The following is a 6,000-nucleotide window of genomic DNA, read 5'->3' on the forward strand; positions in this document are numbered from 1 at the left end:
AATTTGGCTTTCTGCCATGCCAAAGAGTGAATGGCAATTCTCCAGTTGTTGTGTTAACTACATTATATAAAACATGGTTACTACACATGGCCTCACCCCACAGTGTTTCAGGTAAACCTGAATCAGATAACATAGTGCGAGCCATAGTTGGTAATGTTTGCCCTCTTCGTTCTATAAACGAGTTATGTTGTGGTCTGTAAGGTGCAGAACGTTTATGCTGGACACCAGCCAATTTCAACATAGTTTGGAATCTTTTATTAACAAATTCAGTCCTGTTATCAGTTACTAAAGTAATTACTTTACTTTTCATTTTTCTCTCAGCAAACCTTAGCTAGTTAAAGAAATGTTGGAATGTTTCTGTTTTGTTGTTCATAAGATAGCAGAAACCGTATCGTGAGTAATGGTCCATAATACTCAAAATATAACAGGCACCTCCTAAACTTGGTTTCTTAGGACCAATTATGTCAGCAAAAACAACCTCTTAAAGGTTCTTTTGTCTTAAACCCATTAAGTCTGTTTGCAGGAATAACCTTATTTTTATCTTGGCTACAAGCATTACAGTTTAAATACTTGCTACAGGGTTTCAATTTTACTCCCTCTGACAATTCAACAGTTTGTTTGAGCATTTTGAAATTCCTAACAAAGATAGTTCAAGCACTGATTTGTCACAATTGAGATGATTATGGCTTACAGCTCATGAAAACCCCAAATCCACAATCTCAGAAAATTAGAATATTGTGAAAAGGTTCAATATTCTAGGCTCAAAGTGTCCCACTCTAATCAGCTAATTAAGCCATAACCCTACAAAGGGTTCCTGAGCCTTTAAATGGTCTCTCAGTCTGGTTCAGTAGGAAGCACAATCATGGGAAAGACTGCTGACCTGACAGTTGTGCAGAAAACCATCATTGACACCCTCCATAAGGAGGGAAAGCCTCAAAAGGTAATTGCAAAAGAAGTTGGATGTTCCCAAAATGCTGTATCAAAGCACATTAATAGAAAGTTATGTGGAGGGAAAAGTGTGGAAGAAAAAGGTGCACAAGCAGCAGGGATGACCACAGCCTGGAGAGGATTGTCAGGAAAAGGCCATTCAAAAGTGTTGGGGACTTTCACAAGGAGTGGACTGAGGCTGCAGTCAGTGCATCAAGAGCCACCACACACAGACGGATCCTGGACATGGGCTTCAAATGTCGTATTCCTCTTGTCAAGCCACTCCTGAACAACAAACAACATCAGAAGCATCTTACCTGGGCTAAAGAAAAACAGAACTGGTCTGTTGCTCAGTGGTCCAAAGTCCTCTTTTCTGATGAGAGCAACTTTTGCATCTCATTTGGAAACCAAGGACCCAGAGTCTGGAGGAAGAATGGAGAGGCACACACTGCAAGATGCTTGAAGACCAGTGTGAAGTTTCCACCGTCTGTGTTGATTTGGGGAGCTGCTGGTGTTGGTCCACTGTGCTTCATTAAGTCCAGGGTCAACGCAGCCATCTACCAGGAGATCTTGGAGCACTTCATGCTTCCTTCCGCAGACAAGCTTTATGGGGATGCTGACTTCATTTTCCAGCAGGACTTGGCACCTGCCCACACTGCCAAAAGCACCAAAACCTGGTTCAATGACCGTGGGATTACTGTGCTTGATTGGCCAGCAAACTCGCCTGACCTGAACCCCATAGAGAATCTATGGGGCATTGCCAAGAGAAAGATGGGAGACATGAGACCGAACAATGCAGAAGAGCTGAAGGCCGCTATTGAAGCATCCAGGTCTTCCATAACACGTCAGCAGTGCCGCAGGCTGATAGCTTCCATGCTGCGCCACATTGAGGCAGTAATTGCTGCAAAAGGGGCCCAAACCAAGTACTGAGTACATATGCATGCTTGTCTCCTTGGAGTAAAGGCTGAATGACATTCCATGGGAAGCTGCTCTGAAATGGGCCTAAAGAAACATCACCAAGAAGAGGTCCAAATGCCACCGGCCCCCAAAATTATCGTGCAGCAGTGCCTCATTGGCCAATTGCTTGAGTTTCCTTCCTCCTCCCCTGGGAAAGCAGGGCCGCCCTTCAGTGTTTTCTAGGGTGTCATTTTTTAAATGAAAGAACCTCTTAGTTAAGAACAAACCAGCTTTGGAGACTCAAATGCTGCAGCTGCATTTCAGCTATTTCAGTAATAATAGAAAGCCCTGAAGCTTTGACACACAAGCTTTGAGGCAGCCGAGGAGGGCAATGAAAACAAAGATACTGAGCAGCCACTCCGCTCTTCTTGGGATCTCGACCAGAGCCCCTCCTGAGTTGAAGCCCTTTCTATCACAGAAGCAAAGTGCTAGGAAGGCTACTTTGGTGACCAAGAGGCCAGCAATTGCAGGCTGTTGCTGCCATGGGAGTTGGTTTCTGTCTGCAAAGGTGGACAGGGTCCAATTGTCAGTCTTTTCCTGGGGTGTTAAGGCCTGGGGCCAGATCCAGCTCACGGAGCCATGCTGGAAACAGCAAAGGACCACCCTGCAGTGACTCTGCCAGTGAAAATGGAGCTCAGGAGGGCCACGGGCAGCCCTTACGAGCTCCGTTTTCTCTGGCAGAGGGTTGCCAGAAGCTTGGGCCACTACAGTTGCCCCCAACTTGAGTGACGTTGAGCTGGCCACGCCCACCCAGGCCGTGCCCCCACTGGCCCTCCCAAGGTCAAACACAACCCTGATGCAGCCCTCAATGAAATCGAGTTTGACACCCCTGACATACAGTATTTGATGGGAGGAGTTCTTGGTGCTCTCTGAGCCTTGGTGGTTTTCTGGCAGACGTTTCATGACCCAGCTAGGTAACATCTTCAGTGTTAGGAGGGAAATGGGGTTTGTGGAGTGGAGGGGAAGGATATAGGGGTGGGGTAGGGAGAAGGACTGTGGGATCCTTGGTGCTCTCTGAACTTGGTTGTTTTCATGCAGACCACTCATCAGCCAAACTAGCGCTCAATATTGGTGCTCAATACATCAGTATTTGAGGTAGATGCGACATCTATATAATATGAAAGTGAAATGCCACTCATGCATCATCACAAAATCTCCAGAACCGTAAAGCCTACAAACATGAAATTTAGCACGTATGTTCCTCTTGGCTTCTAGGTGCTCACTAAGAAAGGATTTTTCAAAATGACTATCAGAGCATTAGTATTTCGTATATTAACATGTTCTGATGCTAAGGAGTTCTATTCCCCCACCCCACCTGAAAAGAAATCTGTTCCAAAGGCAAAACACAAGCAGAGGAGTTTCAGTTTCACAGCAGCAATCAGCTTTAGTTGAGCTATGCCATGCCCAGGCTCCTTGCTGTCTCCTTGCTTACACAGCAAATACTCTTTCAGTTTCTAAACAGCCCTCAACTCTCTCACACACTGACAGGGCGCTAACCAGATGAATACCGATGGATGCTGGTAGGCAGAGGCAGAATTCCCCCCCGCTATTTTCCTCCCCCAAAACTTGCCCGATCACATAGTTTCCCTGCTAGTTTCTGATGTAAGGATGTCCTCCAGCTCTACCAGCCCCCTGGGTGCTTTGCCCCTCAGATCTACAAAGGCAAGAGAACCTGGCTGAATTTCCCCTGTTAGAGAAGGGGAAACGGGCGTTCTCAAGCAGCCGGAATCGACTGTAGTCCAAAGTGCTTGGAGATCCTTCCGCACCTGGGAGCCATTAGATGCCTGAATGACCTGTCCAAAATGACCTGGGAAGGACATAGGCTTTGAGGGAGCAGAGCGTCTGGAGGACACAATGGCAGGTGTGCGGAGTGCAGCTTGGGTGAGGCAGCCAGCGGCCAATGCCTTTGCCCAGCTACCCAGGCCAATTGGCTCAGCAGCAATAAAGCGCAGCAGTTAAAAACCAGCAGATGTTCAGGATGGAATTCTCCTTGTAAAAAACACCAGACGTGGATGGCAGAGGAGGAAAGAGAGTCCTGCCAGTGCTCGCTGCTGACTCATAAAAGGACCACTGAGGTCATCTAGTCCAGTGTCTGCTCAGTGTAGGAGCTGCTCAAGCCTTTCTGACAGAGGCTCTTCCCTTCAATGCATCCCATTTTGCCTTTGGGCCAATACTGCAATAAACTCCTGCCTTGGGTGTTCAGAGGGGGGCCCTCGGCCCTTTCAGCTGGTCTCTGCAAAACTGGTTCTCTCACATCTATACATGCCCTAACTTTCTCCCTGTGCAAACATGGAGTTTTCTTTCCTCCCTGTTCAATTCCATCCTATTCATCACTCTAGATCTTCTTCCACCCATCCTTCATCTAAACAAACAGTAATTCCTTATCTGCAAACTTTACAAACTTGTCCCCTCAATTCCCACATCCAAAATGAAGAGTCTTCCAGGGCCATCTGCGGTTTCGTGCCTCTCCTATCTTATCTGACTGCCTCTCTCACACTCTCACTCCTGCCTCTTTCACTCTCTGTGCCCATCTCCCTATTCTGGGCGTCCATGTGGAAACGTTTGAGGGGCATCCTCTACTACTGGCATGTTCATGGTAGTGTGATGTGAATCGCTGAGTCTCCATCCAAGGCCACCTGCTTCTTCTGTTGGACTCTGCTTTCTTTTTTTTTTTTTTTAAACAAGTTTTATTAATTTTCAAAACACACAAGTCATCATTATCCATTACATATTTAAACCTTTTTCCATTATAAACTTAACAAGTCAGATAAACTATAATTCTGTTTTAAACCATTTCCATATAAACATACAAAAACCTCTTATCCAATTTCTCTTTATTTCTCTTTACTCTTATTCAATTTTATTATTATTATTTCATCTATTTCTTTCTGACTTAGTTACCATTATTCTCATTCTATATTTCTACAAGGTTTTATTAATTCTCCCCAGAAAAAAAAAACATATACCCACAACACACAAAACATAAAAAAATCTTTTTGGAAAGTAACTTGGACCCAGGTATCTCTCTCTTCATGGACTTCAACTGTATTCATGCTCATCTTACATATCATTACTTATTTTATTTACCATTCTAAGTCTTCTATATTAACTTCTCCACATATTTCACTCTTCTTAATTCTATCTTAATTAATCATCTTAATTTGAGTCATTATATTTGTATCTTTTGTCCATTCTTTATTATACCTTTGTTTCATTCCTTATAAAAAAAAGAAATTTCTCCTGAAATCACTAATCAGAGTATGATGCCTTTCTATCTTCCCACTAAATTAATCAAATTAATCTTTAAAATAACACCCAATACCCAATCCGATTTTGCTTGGTACATTCTATCTGAATAATACATCCAAAATAATTAAATACATAAGTTAAACAATAAATCTAAATATTAAAAACAAAATACTATAATAAAATTTTTATAATAACATCAATACCATAATCTTATTAAACTCTTTAATTAATACTAATATACTAAACCTCCTCATCATTATTAAATTTTCAAACCAATCATTATTAAACATTTCAACATTTTAATCTCTTATCAACTCTCAAGCCATTTAAATTTTCTATTTCTAATACAATACTACCATATCATCTTATGTACCTTGCAAAATCTCTTTGAAAAATTATATTTTATCCTTTATCCCTAAAAAGATTCCTTTTTTCCCATTTAATTTCAAAACTTTGTAGCTTTTCTCCACCTTTTCCCTTTCTTTCTTCTCCCAACAAACCTTTCTACCCCCCCTTCTTCTAGCCTCTGCCTTACTGGCTTCCCTTCTCTGTCGTATTCCTTTCCCTTTTGTTTACCATCATTATATTGATTTTGCATCTTGTTTTTCCCTTTCTTCAATGTTTTTTAAATCTTAAGTCCTTTATTTCTCTTCTTCCCTCTTCCTTCTTTCTTGGTCAAGTTCTGAGATTTATTAAAGATGGCTTGCCTCTCCTTCTTCTTCTGCTGTCTTCATCTGTTGTAATGTTTGTTGATAGTTAATGAAGCGCCATTTCTAAAAAAAGGCAGGCTTCTTTCAAACCAGCTTTACCATTTTTTTTTGCTTGTTCATAATCTTTTCTCAGTTCCTCAATAGAAGAAGCCATTAT

Source organism: Notechis scutatus, chromosome 12 (assembly GCF_049901735.1).
Source record: "Notechis scutatus isolate UNSWTSFEM ecotype Mainland chromosome 12, rNotScu1.2, whole genome shotgun sequence".
NCBI classification, from domain to species: Eukaryota; Metazoa; Chordata; class Lepidosauria; order Squamata; family Elapidae; genus Notechis; species Notechis scutatus.